At 49.7% G+C, this 20,254-nt stretch overlaps 1 protein-coding gene across 18 annotated transcripts in view; it reads right to left on the bottom strand.

The window, feature by feature from the left end:
* Positions 1-20,254, bottom strand: part of SYNGAP1 (synaptic Ras GTPase activating protein 1) — a 188,454-nt gene that overhangs the window by 74,946 nt on the left and 93,254 nt on the right. Inside the window, exons 1-2 of one of the 18 annotated variants that reach the window (XM_072125707.1) lie at positions 12,871-13,187; positions 12,274-12,339 (exon numbers count right to left, since the gene is read on the bottom strand). The exons of 15 other annotated variants lie outside the window; for them this stretch is intronic. The gene's annotated coding sequence lies outside the window, so the exon portion shown is untranslated. Of the gene's footprint in view, positions 1-12,273; positions 12,508-12,870; positions 13,188-20,254 lie in introns of those variants that run through there. 2 more of the 18 variants (XM_072125709.1, XM_072125706.1) reach the window with 2 other exon arrangements.

Raw genomic sequence — 20,254 nt, 5'->3', positions numbered from 1 at the left:
GAGATACACATGTGTGCACTGAGATACATTATGCCAGGAGGAGATACACATGTGTGCACTGAGATACAACACACCAGGAGGAGATATACATGTGTGCACTGAGATACAACACCCCAGGAGGAGATACACATGTGTGCACCGAGATACAACACGCCAGGAGGAGATACACATGTGTGCACTGAGATACAACACACCAGGAGGAGATATACAGGCAGTCCCCGGGTTACATACAAGATAGGGTCTGGAGGTTTGTTCTTAAGTTGAATTTGTATGTAAGTCGAAACTGTATATTTTATAATGGAAGTTCTAGACAATTTTTTTTCTTTTGCCCCAGTGACAATTGGAGTTTCAAAATTTTTGGTGTAATTGGACCAAGAATTATCAATAAATCTTCATTACAGACATCTTACAGCTGATCATTGCAGCCGGGGACCATAGTAACATCCAGAGAGGTCACCAGAGGTCACAGGGGGCAGAGGGGTCCGTCGGTAACTATGGGTTGTCTGTAAGTCGGGTGTCCTTAAGTAGGGGACCACCTGTACATGTGTGCACTGAGATACAACACACCAGGAGGAGATATACATGTGTGCACTGAGATACAACAGGCCAGGAGGAGATACACATGTGTGCACTGAGATACAACACGCCAGGAGGAAATACACATGTGTGCACTGAGATACAACACGCCAGGAGGAGATACACATGTGTGCACTGAGATACAACACGCCAGAAGGAGATACACATGTGTGCACTGAGATACAACACGCCAGGAGGAGATACACATGTGTGCACTGAGATACAACATGCCAGGAGGAGATACACATGTGTGCACTGAGATATAACACACCAGGAGGAGATACACATGTGTGCACTGAGATACAACACGCCAGGAGGAGATACACATGTGTGTACTTAGATACAACACGCCAGGAGGAGATACACATGTGTGCACTTAGATACAACACGCCAGGAGGAGATACACATGTGTGCACTGAGATACAACACGCCAGGAGGAGATACACATGTGTGCACTGAGATATAACATGCCAAAAGGAGATACACACGTGTGCACTGAGATATAATACACCAGGAGGAGATACACATGTGTGCACTGAGATATAACACACCAGGAGGAGATACACATGTGTGCACTGAGATACAACACGCCAGGAGGAGATATACATGTGTGCACTGAGATACAACATGCCAGGAGGAGATACACATGTGTGCACTGAGATACAACACGTGAGGAGGAGATACATATGTGTGCACTGAGATACAACACGTCAGGAGGAGATACACATGTGTGCACTGAGATACAACACGCAAGGAGGAGATACACATGTGTGCACTGAGATACAACACGTCAGGAGGAGATACACATGTGTGCACTGAGATACAACACGTCAGGAGGAGATACACATGTGTGCACTGAGATACAACACACCAGGAGGAGATACACATGTGTGCACTGAGATACCACACGCCAGGAGGAGATACACATGTGTGCACTGAGATACAACACGTCAGGAGGAGATACACATGTGTGCACTGAGATACAACACGCAAGGAGGAGATACACATGTGTGCACTGAGATATAACACGCCAGGAGGAGATACACATGTGTGCACTGAGATATAACACGCCAGGAGGAGATACACATGTGTGCACTGAGATACATTATGCCAGGAGGAGATACACATGTGTGCACTGAGATACAACATGCCAGGAGGAGATACACATGCGTGCACTGAGATACAACACGCCAGGAGGAGATACACATGTGTGCACTGAGATACAACACACCAGGAGGAGATACACATGTGTGCACTGAGATACAACACACCAGGAGGAGATATACATGTGTGCACTGAGATACAACACGCCAGGAGGAGATACACATGTGTGCACTGAGATACAACACGCCAGGAGGAGATACACATGTGTGCACTGAGATATAACACACCAGGAGGAGATACACATGTGTGCACTGAGATATAACACACCAGGAGGAGATACACATGTGTGCACTGATATACAACACACCAGGAGGAGATACACATGTGTGCACTGAGATACAACACGTCAGGAGGAGATACACATGTGTGCACTGAGACACAACACGCCAGGAGGAGATACACATGTGTGCACTGAGATACAACACGTCAGGAGGAGATACACATGTGTGCACTGAGATACAACACATCAGGAGGGGATACACATGTGTGCACTGAGATACAACACGCCAGGAGGAGATACACATGTGTGCACTGAGATACAACACGTCAGGAGGAGATACACATGTGTGCACTGAGATACAACATGCCAGGAGGAGATACACATGCGTGCACTGAGATACAACATACCAGGAGGAGATTCACATGTGTGCACTGAGATACAACACGCCAGGAGGAGATACACATGTGTGCACTGAGATACATTATGCCAGGAGGAGATACACATGTGTGCACTGAGATACAACATGCCAGGAGGAGATACACATGCGTGCACTGAGATACAACATACCAGGAGGAGATTCACATGTGTGCACTGAGATACAACACGCCAGGAGGAGATTCACATGTGTGCACTGAGATACAACACGCCAGGAGGAGATACACATGTGTGCACTGAGATACAACACGCCAGGAGGAGATACACATGTGTGCACTGAGATACAACATACCAGGAGGAGATACACATGTGTGCACTGAGATACAACACACCAGGAGGAGATACACATGTGTGCACTGAGATACAACACACCAGGAGGAGATACACATGTGTGCACTCAGATACAACATGCCAGGAGGAGATACACATGTGTGCACTGAGATATAACACGCCAGGAGGAGATACACATGTGTGCACTGAGATACAACACGCCAGGAGGAGATTCACATGTGTGCACTGAGATACAACACGCCAGGAGGAGATACACATGTGTGCACTGAGATACAACACGCCAGGAGGAGATACACATGTGTGCACTGAGATACAACACGCCAGGAGGAGATATACATGGGTGCACTGAGATACAACACGCTAGGAGGAGATACACATGTGTGCACTGAGATACAACACGCCAGGAGGAGATACACATGTGTGCACTGAGATACAACATACAGGAGGAGATACACATGTGTGCACTGAGATATAACACGCCAGGAGGAGATACACATGTGTGCACTGAGATACAACACGCCAGGAGATACACATGTGTGCACTGAAATATAACACCCCAGGAGGAGATATACATGTGTGCACTGAGATATAACACGCCAAGAGGAGATACACATGTGTGCACTGAAATATAACACCCCAGGAGGAGATATACATGTGTGCACTGAGATATAACACGCCAAGAGGAGATACACATGTGTGCACTGAGATACAACACGCCAGGAGGAGATACACATGTGTGCACTGAGATACAACATGCCAGGAGGAGATACACATGTGTGCACTGAGATATAACACGCCAGGAGGAGATACACATGTGTGCACTGAGATACAACACACCAGGAGGAGATACACATGTGTGCACTGAGATACAACACGCCAGGAGGAGATACACATGTGTGCACTGAGATACAACACCCCAGGAGGAGATACACATGTGTGCACTGAGATATAACACGCCAGGAGGAGATACACATGTGTGCACTGAGATATAACACACCAGGAGGAGATAAATATGTGTCCACTGAGATACAACACGCCAGGAGGAGATACACATGTGTGCACTGAGATACATTATGCCAGGAGGAGATACACATGTGTGCACTGAGATATAACACGCCAGGAGGAGATACACATGTGTGCACTGAGATATAACACGCCAGGAGGAGATACACATGTGTGCACTGAGATACAACACGCCAGGAGGAGATACACATGTGTGCACTGAAATACCACACGCCAGGAGGAGATACACATGCGTGCACTGAGATACAACATACAGGAGGAAATACACATGTGTGCATTGAGATACAACACGCCAGGAGAAGATACACATGTGTGCACTGAGATATAACACACCAGGAGGAGATACACATGAGTGCACTGAGATACAACACGCCAGGAGGAGATACACATGTGTGTACTTAGATACAATATGCCAGGAGGAGATACACATGTGTGCACTGAGATATAACACGCCAGGAGGAGATATACATGTGTGGACTGAGATACAGCACACCAGGAGGAGATACACATGTGTGCACTGAGATACAACACGCCAGGAGGAGATACACATGTGTGCACTGAGATACAACACACCAGGAGGAGATACACATGTGTGCACTGAGATATAACACGCCAGGAGGAGATACACATGTGTGCACTGAGATACAACACACGAGGAGGAGATACACATGTGTGCACTGAGATACAACACGCCAGGAGGAGATACACATGTGTGCACTGAGATACAACACGCCAGGAGGAGATACATATGTGTCCACTGAGATACAACACGCCATGAGGAGAAACACATGTGTGCACTGAGATATAACACGCCAGGAGGAGATACACATGTGTGCACTGAGATACAACACACCAGGAGGAGATATACATGTGTGCACTGAGATACAACATGCCAGGAGGAGATACACATGTGTGCACTGAGATATAACACACCAGGAAGAGATACACATGTGTGCACTGAGATATAACACACCAGGAGGAGATACACATGTGTGCACTGAGATACAACATGCCAGGAGGAGATACACATGTGTGCACTGAGATATAACACACCAAGAGGAGATACACATGTGTGCACTGAGATACAACACGCCAGGAGGAGATACACATGTGTGCACTGAGATACAACACGCCAGGAGGAGATACACATGTGTACACTGAGATACATGATGCCAGGAGGAGATACACATGTGTGCACTGAGATATAACACACCAGGAGGAGATACACATGTGTGCACTGAGATACATTATGCCAGGAGGAGATACACATGTGTGCACTGAGATACAACACACCAGGAGGAGATATACATGTGTGCACTGAGATACAACACACCAGGAGGAGATACACATGTGTGCACTGAGATACAACACACCAAGAGGAGATACACATGTGTGCACTGAGATATAACACCCCAGGAGGAGATACACATTTGTACACTGAGATATAACACCCCAGGAGGAGATATACATGTGTGCACTGAGATATAACACGCCAGGAGGAGATACACATGTGTGCACTGAGATACAACACACCAGGAGGAGATACACATGTGTGCACTGAGATATAACACGCCAGGAGGAGATACACATGTGTGCACTGAGATACAACACACCAGGAGGAGATACACATGTGTGCACTGAGAAATAACACGCCAGGAGGAGATACACATGTGTGCACTGAGATACAACACACCAGGAGGAGATACACATGTGTGCACTGAGATACATTATGCCAGGAGGAGATACACATGTGTGCACTGAGATACAACACACCAGGAGGAGATACACATGTGTGTACTTAGATACAATATGCTAGAAGGAGATACACATGTGTGCACTGAGATACATTATGCCAGGAGGAGATACACATGTGTGCACTGAGATACATTATGCCAGGAGGAGATACACATGTGTGCACTGAGATACAACACACCAGGAGGAGATACACATGTGTGCACTGAGATACAACACGCCAGGAGGAGATACACATGTGTGCACTGAGATATAACACGCCAGGAGGAGATACACATGTGTGCACTGAGATACAACACGTCAGGAGGAGATACACATGTGTGCACTGAGATACAACATGCCAGGAGTAGATACACATGTGTGCACTGAGATACAACATGCCAGGAGGAGATACACATGTGTGCACTGAGATATAACACACCAGGAGGAGATACACATGTGTGCACTGAGAAACAACACGCCAGGAGGAGATACACATGTGTGCACTGAGATATAACACGCCAGGAGGAGATACACATGTGTGCACTGAGATATAACACGCCAGGAGGAGATACACGTGTGCACTGAGATACAACACACCAGGAGGAGATACACATGTGTGCACTGAGATACAACATGCCAGGAGTAGATACACATGTGTGCACTGAGATACAACATGCCAGGAGTAGATACACATGTGTGCACTGAGATACAACATGCCAGGAGGAGATACACATGTGTGCACTGAGATACAACATGCCAGGAGTAGATACACATGTGTGCACTGAGATACAACATGCCAGGAGGAGATACACATGTGTGCACTGAGATACAACATGCCAGGAGTAGATACACATGTGTGCACTGAGATACAACATGCCAGGAGGAGATACACATGTGTGCACTGAGATATAACACACCAGGAGGAGATACACACGTGTGTACTGAGATACAACATGCCAGGATGAGATACACATGTGTGCACTGAGATACAACATGCCAGGAGGAGATACACATGTGTGCACTGAGATACAACACGCCAGGAGGAGATACACATGTGTGCACTGAGATATAACACACCAGGACGAGATAAACATGTGTGCACTGAGATATAACACGCCAGGAGGAGATAAACATGTGTGCACTGAGATACAACACGCCAGGAGGAGATACACATGTGTGCACTGAGATACAACATACCAGGAGGAGATACACATGTCTGCACTTAGATATAACATGCCAGGAGGAGATACACATGTGTGCACTGAGATATAACACGCCAGGCGGAGATACACATGTGTGCACTGAGATACCACACGCCAGGAGGAGATACACATGTGTGCAATGATTTACAACATGCCAGGAGGAGATACACATGTGTGCACTGAGATACAACACCCCAGGAGGAGATACACATGTGTGCACGGAGATACAACATACCAGGAGGAGATGCACATGTGTGCACTTAGATACAACACCCCAGGAGGAGATAGACATGTGTGCAATGATTTACAACATGCCAGGAGGAGATACACATGTGTGCAGGGAGATACAACACACCAGGAGGAGATACACATGTGTGCACTGAGATACAACACACCAGGAGGAGATACACATGTGTGCACTGAAATACAACACCCCAGGAGGAGATACACATGTGTGCACTGAGATATAACACGCCAGGAGGAGATACACATGTGTGCACTGATATACAACACGCCAGGAGGAGATACACATGTGTGCACTGAGATACAACACACCAGGAGGAGATACACATGTGTGCACTGAGATACAACACACCAGGAGGAGATGCACATGTGTGCACTGAGATACAACACGCCAGGAGGAGATACACATGTGTGCACTGAGATATAACACGCCAGGAGGAGATACACATGTGTGCACTGAGATACAACACGCCAGGAGGAGATACACATGTGTGCACTGAAATACAACACCCCAGGAGGAGATACACATGTGTGCACTGAGATATAACACGCCAGGAGGAGATACACATGTGTGCACTGATATACAACACGCCAGGAGGAGATACACATGTGTGCACTGAGATACAACACGCCAGGAGTAGATACACCTGTGTGCACTGAGATATAACACGCCAGGAGGAGATACACATGTGTGCACTGAGATACCACACGCCAGGAGGAGATACACATGTGTGCACTGAGATACCACATGCCAGGAGGAGATACACATGTGTGCACTGAGATACAACACACCAGGAGGAGATACACATGTATGCACTGAGATATAACACGCCAGGAGGAGATACACATGTGTGCAATGATTTACAACATGCCAGGAGGAGATTCACATGTGTGCAGGGAGATACACATACCAGGAGGAGATGCACATGTGTGCACTGAGATATAACACACCAGGAGGAGATACACATGTGTGCACTGAGATACAACATCCCAGGAGGAGATACACATGTGTGCACTGAGATATAACATGCCAGGAGGAGATACACATGTGTGCACTGAGATACAACACACCAGGAGGAGATACACATGTGTGCACTGAGATACAACACACCAGGAGGAGATACATATGTGTGCACTGAGATACCACACGCCAGGAGTAGATACACATGTGTGCACTGAGATACCACAAGCCAGGAGGAGATACACATGTGTGCACTGAAATACAACACCCCAGGAGGAGATACACATGTGTGCACTGAGATATAACACGCCAGGAGGAGATACACATGTGTGCACTGAGCTACAACACGTCAGGAGGAGATACACATGTGTGCACTGAGATACAACACGCCAGGAGGAGATACACATGTGTGCACTGAGATACCACACGCCAGGAGGAGATACACATGTGTGCAATGATTTACAACATGCCAGGAGGAGATATACATGTGTGCACTGAGATACAACACCCCAGGAGGAGATACACATGTGTGCACTGAGATACAACACGCCAGGAGGAGATACACATGTGTGCACTGAGATACAACACACCAGGAGGAGATACACATGTGTGCACTGAGACACAACACGCCAGGAGGAGATACACATGTGTGCACTGAGATACAACACACCAGGAGGAGATATACATGTGTGCACTGAGATACCACACGCCAGGAGGAGATACACATGTGTGCACTGAGATACAACATGCCAGGAGGAGATACACATGTGTGCACTGAAATACAACACACCAGGAGGAGATATACATGTGTGCACTGAGATACCACACGCCAGGAGGAGATACACATGTGTGCACTGAGATACAACATGCCAGGAGGAGATACACATGTGTGCACTGAGATACAACATGCCAGGAGGAGATACACATGTGTGCACTGAGATACAACACACCAGGAGGAGATACACATGTGTGCACTGAGATACAACACGCCAGGAGGAGATACACATGTGTGCAGGGAGATACAACATGCCAGGAGGAGATACACATGTGTGCACTGAGATATAACACCCCTGGAGGAAATACACATGTGTGCACTGAGATATAACACGCCAGGAGGAGATATACATGTGTGCACTGAAATACAACACACCAGGAGGAGATATACATGTGTGCACTGAGATACCACACGCCAGGAGGAGATACACATGTGTGCACTGAGATACAACATGCCAGGAGGAGATACACATGTGTGCACTGAGATATAACACGCCAGAAGGAGATACACATGTGTGCACTGAGATATAACACGCCAGGAGGAGATACACATGTGTGCACTGAGATACAACATGCCAGGAGGAGATACACATGTGTTCACTGAGATACAACCCACCAGGAGGAGATACACATGTGTGCACTGAGATACAACACACCAGGAGGAGATACACATGTGTGCACTGAGATACAACACGCCAGGAGGAGATACACATGTGTGCAGGGAGATACAACACCCCAGGAGGAGATACACATGTGTGCACCGAGATACAACACCCTAGGAGGAGATACACATGTGTGCACTGAGATACAACACGCCAGGAGGAGATACACATGTGTGCACTGAGATACAACACACCAGGAGGAGATACACATGTGTGCACTCAGATATAACACACCAGGAGGAGATACACATGTGTGCACTGAGATACAACACGCCAGGAGGAGATACACATGTGTGCACTGAGATATAACACCCCAGGAGGAGATACACATGTGTGCACTGAGATATAACCCACCAGGAGGAGATACACATGTGTGCACTGAGATATAACCCACCAGGAGGAGATACACATGTGTGCACTGAGATACAACACACCAGGAGGAGATACACATGTGTGCACTGAGATATAACATGTCAGGAGGAGATACACATGTGTGCACTGAGATACAACATGCCAGAAGGAGATACACACGTGTGCACCGAGATATAACACGCCAGGAGGAGATACACATGTGTGCACTGGATACAACACGCCAGGAGGAGATACACATGTGTGCACTGAGATACAACACCCCAGGAGGAGATACACATGTGTGCACTGAGATACAACATACCAGGATGAGATACACATGTGTGCACTGAGATATAACATGCCAGAAGGAGATACACATGTGTGCACTGGATACAACACGCCAGGAGGAGATACACATGTGTGCACTGAGATATAACACGCCAGGAGGAGATACACATGTGTGCAATGATTTACAACATGCCAGGAGGAAATACACATGTGTGCACTGAGATACAGCACGGCAGGAGGAGATACACATGTGTGCACTGAAATACAACACACCAGGAGGAGATACACATGTGTGCACTGAGATACAACACGCCAGGAGGAGATATACATGTGTGCACTGAAATACAACACACCAGGAGGAGATACACATGTGTGCACTGAGATACAACACGGCAGGAGGAGATACACATGTGTGCACTGAAATACAACACACCAGGAGGAGATACACATGTGTGCACTGAGATACAACATGCCAGGAGGAGATACACATGTATGCAGTGAAATACAACACACCAGGAGGAGATACACATGTGTGCACTGAGATACAACATGCCAGGAGGAGATACACATGTGTGCACTGAGATACAACACGCCAGGAGGAGATACACATGTGTGCACTGAGATACAACATGCCAGGAGGAGATACACATGTGTGCACTGAGATATAACACACCAGGAAGAGATACACATGTGTGCACTGAGATACAACACGCCAGGAGGAGATACACGTGTGTGCACGGAGATACAACACGCCAGGAGGAGATATACATGTGTGCACTGAGATACAACATACCAGGAGGAGATACACATGTGTGCACTGAGATATAACATGCCAAAAGGAGATACACACGTGTGCACCGAGATATAACACGCCAGGAGGAGATACACATATGTGCACTGGATACAACACGCCAGGAGGAGATACACATGTGTGCACTGAGATACAACATGCCAGGAGGGGATACACATGTGTGCACTGAGATATAACATGCCAAAAGGAGATACACACGTGTGCACCGAGATATAACACGCCAGGAGGAGATACACATGTGTGCACTGGATATAACACGCCAGGAGGAGATACACATGTGTGCACTGAGATACAACACGCCAGGAGGAGATACACATGTGTGCACTGAGATACAACATACCAGGAGGAGATACACATGTGTGCACTGAGATATAACATGCCAAAAGGAGATACACACGTGTGCACCGAGATATAACACGCCAGGAGGAGATACACATGTGTGCACTGAGATACAACACACCAGGAGGAGATACACATGTGTGCACTGAGATAAAACATGTCAGGAGGAGATACACGTGTGTGCACTGAGATATAACACGCCAGGAGGAGATACACATGTGTGCACTGAGATATAACACGCCAGGAGGAGATACACATGTGTGCACTGAGATACAACACGCCAGGAGGAGATACACATGTGTGCACTGAGATACAACACGCCAGGAGGAGATACACATGTGTGCACTGAGATATAACACACCAGGAGGAGATACACATGTGTGCACTGAGATACCACAAGCCAGGAGGAGATACACATGTGTGCACTGAGATATAACATGCCAGGAGGAGATACACATGTGTGCACTGAGATATAACACGCCAGGAGGAGATATACATGTGTGCACTGAGATACCACAAGCCAGGAGGAGATACACATGTGTGCACTGAGATATAACATGCCAGGAGGAGATACACATGTGTGCACTGAGATACAACACGCCAGGAGGAGATACACATGTGTGCACTCAGATATAAGGAGATACAGTCAGATATCACACACCAGGAGGAGATACAGTCAGATACCACACACCAGGAGGAGATACAGTCAGATATCACACACCAGGAGGAGATACACATGTGTGCACTGAGATATAACACGCCAGGAGGAGATACACATGTGTGCACTGAGATACAACACGCCAGGAGGAGATACACATGTGTGCACTGAGATATAACATGCCAGGAGGAGATACACATGTGTGCACTCAGATATAAGGAGATACAGTCAGATATCACACACCAGGAGGAGATACAGTCAGATATCACACACCAGGAGGAGATACAGTCAGATACCACACGCCAGGAGGAGATACAGTCAGATATCACACACCAGGAGGAGATACAGTCAGATATCACACACCAGGAGGAGATACAGTCAGATACCACACACCAGGAGGAGATACAGTCAGATATCACACACCAGGAGGAGATACAGTCAGATATCACACACCAGGAGGAGATACAGTCAGATACCACACGCCAGGTGGGGACACACAAGTTTGCACGCTCAGATACATCTCGTCAGACTTCTCTCTCACCTCAGGACTCAGCGAATTGTTCAGTTGCCATCAAATTTCATGTTGAAGACCTTCAGTAGGCCCCAGCTGTGGATGATGAACCCCAAACCAAAGTGAGGTGGGTGATGGGGTGAAGGGGGTGAGAATAGGGGGTGCAGAGCTGTGCCGAGATGAGTGCCCGCTACAGGATGGACAGTCCACCATGATCTGCAGTGTTGGACACTACAGGGCAGGATGGTAACGGCATGCAGGGCAGGGGTGCAGGGCGCCCGGTGCAGGGGTGCAGAGCAGGGGTGCAGTGCAAGGGTGCAGGGCAGGGGTGCAGTGCAAGGGTGTAGGGCAGGGGTGCAGGGCGCCCGGTGCAGGGGTGCAGAGCAGGGGTGCAGGGCAGGGGTGCAGGGCAGGGGTACAGCGCAGGGGTGCAGGGCGCCCGGTGCAGGGGTGCAGGGCGCCTGGTGCAGGGCAGGGTTGCAGGGCGCCTGGTGCAGGGCAGGGGTGCAGGGCAGGGCGCCTGGTGCAGGACAGGGGTGCAGGGCAGGGTGCCCGGTGCAGGGCGCCCGGTGCAGGGTTGCAGGGTGCCCGGTGCGGGTCATGCAGGGGGTGAGGCCTCCACGTTACCCTGCTCCGAGGACCAGCCAGCGCTGCATCCTTCCGTATTCGCAGGGATGTCACTGTGAGCGTGGTAACCAGGCAACCGCGTGCACGCCCCCTCCTATCCCAGGGACACGCACGGGGGGACCCAGCGCCCAACTACTTCACGGACCCCCAGAAAATGGAGAAATCGCAAGGATGGAAAGAGAGGACAGCAAAAAGTGACACCCAGGAGGGAGGGATGAAGGGACAGGAGAGCGGAAGAGACGGAGGAAAAGAGAGAGGGAAAATGAGAGATTTACACGGAGAAGAGACTTGTGCCGAGCGAGAGACGTCTCTGTTACTAAGCAACTGTGCGCGTGCCCCGTCCTATCACAGGGAGAGGGGAGAGAGACCGCCACACACGGAGGGAGAGACTGCGCGGACACGAGCAAGAGACTGCAGGGGTAGAGACTGCACGGACACGAGCAAGAGACTGCAGGGGGAGAGACTGCACGGACACGAGCAAGAGACTGCAGGGGGAGAGACTGCACGGACATGAGCAAGAGACTGCAGGGGAGAGACTGCACGGACACAAGCAAGAGACTGCAGGGGGAGAGACTGCAGGGACACGAGGAAGAGACTGCAGGGGGAGAGACTGCACGGACAAGAGCAAGAGACTGCAGGGGGAGAGACTGCACGGACATGAGCAAGAGACTGCAGGGGAGAGACTGCACGGACACAAGCAAGAGACTGCAGGGGGAGAGACTGCAGGGACACGAGGAAGAGACTGCAGGGGGAGAGACTGCACGGACACGAGCAAGAAACTGCATGGGGATAGAGACTGCAGGGGGAGACTACAGGGGAAGAGCGAGACTGCAGGGATAAGAGGAAGAGACTGCAGGGGGAGAGAATGTACGGACACGAGCGAGAGACTGCAGCGGGAGAGACTGCAGGGACACGAGGAAGAGACTGCAGGGGGAGAGACTGCACGGACACGAGGAAGAGACTGCAGGGAGAGACTGCGCAGACACGAGGAAGAGACTGCGGGGGGATAGAGACTGCAGGGGGAGACTACAGGGGAAGTGCGGTGCAGGGATACGAGGAAGAGACTGCAGGGGGAGAGACTGCACGGACACAAGGAAGAGACTGCAGGGACATGAGGAAGAGAGTGCAAGGGGAAGAGACTGCGCGGACACGAGAAAGAGACTGTAGGGGGAAGAGACTGCGCGGACATGAGCAAGAGACTGCAGGGAGAGGGACTGCATGGACACAAGGGAAGATACTGGAGACTGAAGAGACTGCCAGTGAAAAGAGACTGCACATACACATGGGAGGGGAAGGGGAGAGACTGAGCTGACATGAGGAAGAGACTGTAGGGGGAAGAGACTGCGCGGACATGAGCAAGAGACTGCAGGGAGAGGGACTGCATGGACACAAGGGAAGATACTGGAGAGTGAAGAGACTGCCAGTGAAAAGACACTGCACATACACATGGGAGGGGAAGGGGAGAGACTGAGCTGACACGAGGAAGAGACTGCAGGGGGGGGAGACGGCATGGACACAAGAAGAGACTGCCGCACATGAAGGGAGAGACTGAGTGGACATGAAGAAGAGACTGCAGGAAGAAGCTGCTCCACATGTGGAAGGACACTGCATAAGGAAGGGAGAGGCTGCATGGACATTGGTGGAAGAGACTGCAGGGGGAAGGAAGGGAGATTCTGCACAGGCAGACGATGAATAGACTTGAGAGCGCAGGGAGAGACTGTGCAACACCCCAGCCAATGCATAGTCAGGGGGGTAGTTGTGAATAAGCCCCTCTACCTGCCAGGACCCATCTGGTGAGCGCAACTCACCCAAGGGATAATGCAGGGAGATCCCAGGTAATAGCAGCTGTAGCCTCTGCCTGGAAAGGCAATAGTTAAGTGGGTGTAAGATGTTATCCAATCATGTGGCTGTATTGTAAACTGGAGTGTGATTGGAGAGGAGCAACCACCTGACCAGGGGGAGTATAAAACCCCCGGGGGAGCACAGGCCTCTTGGTCCAGACGTCATGGACTTAGCGCATGCACATGGTCTGAGTGACCAGAGAGTCAGTGCACTGGACACCTTCAGTACTGACACAGAACCCAATCCCAGGACCAGAGTCCGGAGACCCTAACCAGAGCTGCAGCTTCCACAGTTTGGACACAGCTCCATCCAAATTCTCCAGTCCTGCTTCACACTCCTACTTACAGAGAAAGCCTGTGAGTCCTGCTTCACACTCCTACTTACAGAGAAAGCCTGTGATTCCTGCTTCACACTTCTACTTACAGAGAAAGCCTGTGAGTCCTGCTTCACACTCCTACTTACAGAGAAAGCCTGTGAGTCCTGCTTCACACTCCTACTTACAGAGAAAGCCTGTGAGTCCTGCTTCACACTCCTACTTACAGAGAAAGCCTGTGAGTCCTGCTTCACACTCCTACTTACAGAGAAAGCCTGTGAGTCCTGCTTCACACTCCTACTTACAGAGAAAGCCTGTGAGTCCTGCTTCACACTCCTACTTACAGAGAAAGCCTGTGAGTCCTGCTTTTCTCATTCACTCAAAGTGACAGCCTAGCATGTGCTACGTTGGCTACCTACAGACTGGGGGTGGGGGGCAGTATGCTGGGCTACCTATCTACTAGGGGGCATGTGCTGCAGGGGCTACCGATCTACTGGGGGGGATGTGCAGCAGGGGCTACCTATCTACAGGGGAGCATGGGCAGTGATGACTACCTACTTACTGCGGGGAATGTGCTGCAGTGGCTACCTATCAGGGGCCAAAAAATTCCTAGTGGCGGCCCTGCTCATAGCGAAAATCCTTTTAAGGAAATTGAGCGTCTGATTCCTACTTTGTAAAGCAGAATCACTTATTTGATTCACTTTGCTGATGAAGGATCTGCCTTTATAATAGTTTTTAAAATAAGATTCTTTAAAATATGCGTATGAGGTACAAGTGCTGGGGGCATGTGTGGCCGGAGCCTGGAGGGGCTGTGGTGTTGCTCCGTGGTCCTGCTTTCCATTCCATCAAAAGTAAAAAGCCTGTAAGCTGTGCATGTACTGTACCTCCCACCCATGTACTGTGAGTCCTGCCTCCCCTCCCACCCACAGTAAAAGCCTGTGAGTCCAGAGTCTCCTCCCACCCACATAAAAAGAGTCCTACTTTCCCCACCCACAAAGGAGAAAGCCTGTGACTCCTTCTACTCCAGTTGCTACTCATCTAGCTGTGGTTCTGACGTGAAATTCCAGGACTTTTCTTTTGGAGACGATCTGCCGTAGGATGCGCCAAGGGACTGCAAACCACAAAAGAAGAAGACCAAATCCATGGAAGTGTCGAGTCTAGTGTACAGCCCCCTACCCATAAAACCCGGGTCGGCCGCAGGGTCAGCTCACTGTGCCCCGTTACCCAGCACAGGTCCTGTAGTGGACTCGGTGCCAGGGAGCGGGGAGATTACAGGTGTGACATCTGATGTGGCGATGGGCTCCGCCTCTGTTTGAGGTAACAGTGGGGGAGCAGGGGAGGCATCGGCCGGACAGTAAGGGCGTCTCGTCTGTGGTGTTACAACCAAAATCCAGTGCTGTGGTGTGTCCCCCAGTGGGAGGGGGGAATAGCCCGGCACTGGTGGAAGTTTCCGGTGCCTCGGCGCCTCTTCATGATCTTCTACCGGGGCAGCCTAAGCTGTGTCACAGGTGTCGGTCATCTCGCTGCATCCTGTACAGGGCAGATTAGGTGTAACCTGTGTGGTGATCTCAGTAACCCGTACAGTCGTTGTCCTCTTTCCTTCGCTAATGCAGGCTCAACCTCAGCGGATGAAAGCCATGAGGCTGAATCTGCTGGGGAGGGGACTAGCAGAGGCAGAGGAATGGAGGGGCCAGGGAAGAAAGACAGGAAAAAGACGCCTGCCCAGCTAAGGCGTCTAGAGAAGCGTCAACAGGAGAGAGAGCGGGGGGAGTCTCGGGCTACTGGGACAACCTCTGGCGCTGTCCTGGAGACCACACCTGTCGCTGAGGCCCCAGGGGATGATGTACTGGATGAGGAGGTCAGGAGGATCGAGAGAGAGGAAGGTGCCACGTCCTCAGACATTATGAGAGTATGGACGAGGATAATAGGGCGTGGCTAGAGGAAAAGCGTTGATGGCAGCACTAAGGATGGCGGCACCCACTCCGTTGACGCTGGCGTCCATTAATGTCGCCAGCATTAAGTCTGATGCGGCTAGATTTGTGGTCTTTGATTTTCTCGACCGGGTTGAAGCCGACATTTTTATTTTTGCAGGAGACGAGGCTGCCAGATTTGGCGGCCGTGTATAAAGCTAAGAGGGAATGGAGACACGGGCCTTCCTATTGGTCTCTTGCGGCCGAGCCTTGGCGGTCCTTTTTACCGTACCGGTAGAATGCCGACGAGTTATTGAGTTAGAAATGGGGAGGTGCCTGATCCTGGATGTCCTCATGAAGGGACAAGAACTTCGTCTAATTAACATCTATGGTCCCCAGTCCAAGTGGGACAGGAAGTGTGTCAGAGTGGTGGGAGATGCTCAAGAAAAGGGCGGCGAGATTCTTCCGCCAGCTCTCGAGCCTCAGGAGCCTGGACAGGTACCGCCTGTATCAGGGCCTGAGGAGGAAACTCCAGCATCTCGTCTCGACTGGAGGTAGTCGTGAGGACATCTCCAGAGTGAAATCCTTGCTGAAGAGATGTCAGTACGATAGACACGCATCTTTGGTTTTTGAGAGGGATTACGGGAAATACCGCTCGCCCGACCCTTACAGAAACTGCAAGATGTCAGTGAATGGTAAAGTTGTCACGGGACTGGTTGACAGTATGGGATCCCTGAAAAGGTCCAGATCAGGGATTCTGGAGGTCGTCAGATCCTTCTACTCGCACCTCTTGGGCAGGAAGGATCTAGATCGGGATGTGATGTTGGCTTTCCTGGCTGAAACTGTCCCTGAGCCAGGAGTAGACCCTTTTCTTGATGTTTTGGCTGAAGTGATCAGGGAAGAGGAAGTCAGCCGGGCGATTGAAGGGCTCGCCCTCAAGAAATCGCCAGGTCCGGATGGCTTAACATCTGAGTTTTATAAGACCTTTAAGGACGCCTTGGTTCCCCTCTTGACTGAGCTATTCTCTGGCTGGGAGAGGGGGATCCAGGCTTTGATCTCCCGGACACTCTTCCAGGGCCCCAAGACTCTGCCAAAGTTCTCGGCATCGAATTTGGCCAGGGGGATTACCCCATGCAAAACTGGGGCGGCAGGCTTAAGATCGCCGCTCAGAAGGTGGACCAGTGGAAGGGTTGGTCTTTGACCCTCAGGGAAAGGGTGAACCTGATTAAAACTTACCTGCCCCCGTTGCTGATTTATCTGGGCAGTGTGTGCATGTTGCCAGAATCCCTCTGGACTCGGGTCTACAGTCTGTTCTTCCAGCTGTTATAGAGGGAGGTTACTTACCGCACAAGGAGACAAGGAGGGTTGTGTATGGTCAACCCTGTGGTGTTCCTAGTGAATACCTTTCTTAAGATCAATGTTGCAAACCTCTGGAAAGAGAGGGCTCCTCCGTGGGTATACTCCTGCAGGGGATGGTTTCGGCCTTTCTTCCAGGAATGGGAGACAGAAGGGCAAGTGAAGGATCTTCGCACACCGCATGGGCATCTTTCGGCTTACGCTACCCCGGTTCTGAAGGTGATTCGCCGGTGGGGTCTGGGAATGTGGGAGATCAGGACCATGTAGAGGAAACTCCTTGACAAAAGGGTTCTGTTTGCCCGTTTCCAGTAGCCTCTGGCCCTCAGGGATTGCCCAAGTCGGGATCTTGGGGTGGGTTTAGGTCTTTTGAATTCTATCAGGATCCCCTTGAAGTTTTGGGACGTGACTTGGCGCTGCTTCCATGGAAAGCTGTGTGTGAGGGACAATCTGAAGTGTAGGAGCTCTGAGGAAAGGGGTTGTCCTCGGTCGGAGTGCGGTGGCCTGCTGGAGAGCATGGACCACTTCCTGCTTCAGTGCCCCTTTAACACAGAGGTGTACAACCGGGTGGGCCCTTCCATCCATTGGCCCGGGTTGGCCGGTCTCTCCTATGCGGAGTGGGCCTATGGAGCATTCAGAGGCCTGGGTGGCCGGGACTGCTGCACGTTATTCCTAGTTAGTCTAGTGGTCGGGTACCACACGTGGAACGCACGGTGTTTAGTATCGACGCAGCGTAAAATCCTCCCGGTGGATGAGGTGGTTAGGAACATTCTGGGTGACCTGGTGAAGGTGCGCTCTCTGGAGTATGAGGGGCTGGGCACGGGGAGGGCCTCTCTCCTTAGTGTCCCCTTAGTCTGTCCTCTCCCCTCCTGGTGAAGGTGCTCTCTCTGGAGTATGAGGCTGGGCACGGGGAGGGCCTCTCTCCTTAGTGTCCCTTAGTCTGTCCTCTCCCCCTGGTGAAGGTGCGCTCTCTGGAGTATGAGAGGCTTGGCACGGAGAGGGCCTCTCTCCTTTGTTTTGTGTTCTGAGCATACTGGCAGTCCCCGGCTTACGTACAAGATAGGGTCTGTAGGTTTGTTCTTAAGTTGAATATGTATGCAAGTCGGAACCTTATATTTTATAACTGTAACCCCAACCAAATTTTTTTGGTCTCTGTGACAATTGGATTTTAAAAATGTTGGGTTGTCATCAGAACCAAGATTAAAAATAAATATTAACTACAGACTCCTGTGATATCTGTTACAGCTGATTATTGTAGCCTAAGGCTAAAGTACAGTAAATTACCAACATCCAGAGGTCCGTTTGTAACTAGGGGTCGTCTGTAAGTCGGGTGTTCTTAAGTAAGGGGACCGCCTGTATAGTGATGTGGGGCTTGCAGGCGCCGAACCTGGGCTTTATGTGGTTTGGATTTGCTTATGATATGTTTAATGTGTGCTGTAAGTTTTAGTAATATAGTAGTTATATTTCATTTGTCTATAGGTTGGTTTGTTTTGGGGTGTAGGGATTAGGTTGGGAGGGGGATGGGGGGATATTGTACTATACAATCCTGGGCACTGGTCTGGACTATATAACGAGAACTTTGGACGTTAGACCAGTGTCTGGGGGGAGGGTGATGGGCGTGGGGATTTAGTTATATTTAATGTTATTTCTGTTTGTGTCTTTTTATGCTTAGTATTGTTTAGTTATTTATATTAATTATAAAATATACATATATATTATATATATAAATTAGGTGGTGGGGCTGGGTGAGGGTTTTGGTTGTTTTCATGCTGAGTGTGTGGTGTGTGTGTTTTGTAAGTTTACCTTAGTTTATATTTGTTCTTTTGTAATTATTTTGCCAGAAGTTATGGCTTGATTTATGTTTATTATTGTTAGGTTTTTCTACTTTTATATAAAATTAAAGATCTACAGGATGTAACTCAGGATCAGTGCAGGGTACGTTGTAGCTGTACTCAGTGTCTATGTG

The sequence above is a fragment of the Engystomops pustulosus genome, chromosome 9 (assembly GCF_040894005.1).
Source record: "Engystomops pustulosus chromosome 9, aEngPut4.maternal, whole genome shotgun sequence".
In the NCBI taxonomy this organism is placed as follows: Eukaryota; Metazoa; Chordata; class Amphibia; order Anura; family Leptodactylidae; genus Engystomops; species Engystomops pustulosus.
The sequence above is the reverse complement of the archived record's forward strand: the minus strand, read 5'-3'. Positions and strand labels throughout refer to the sequence as shown.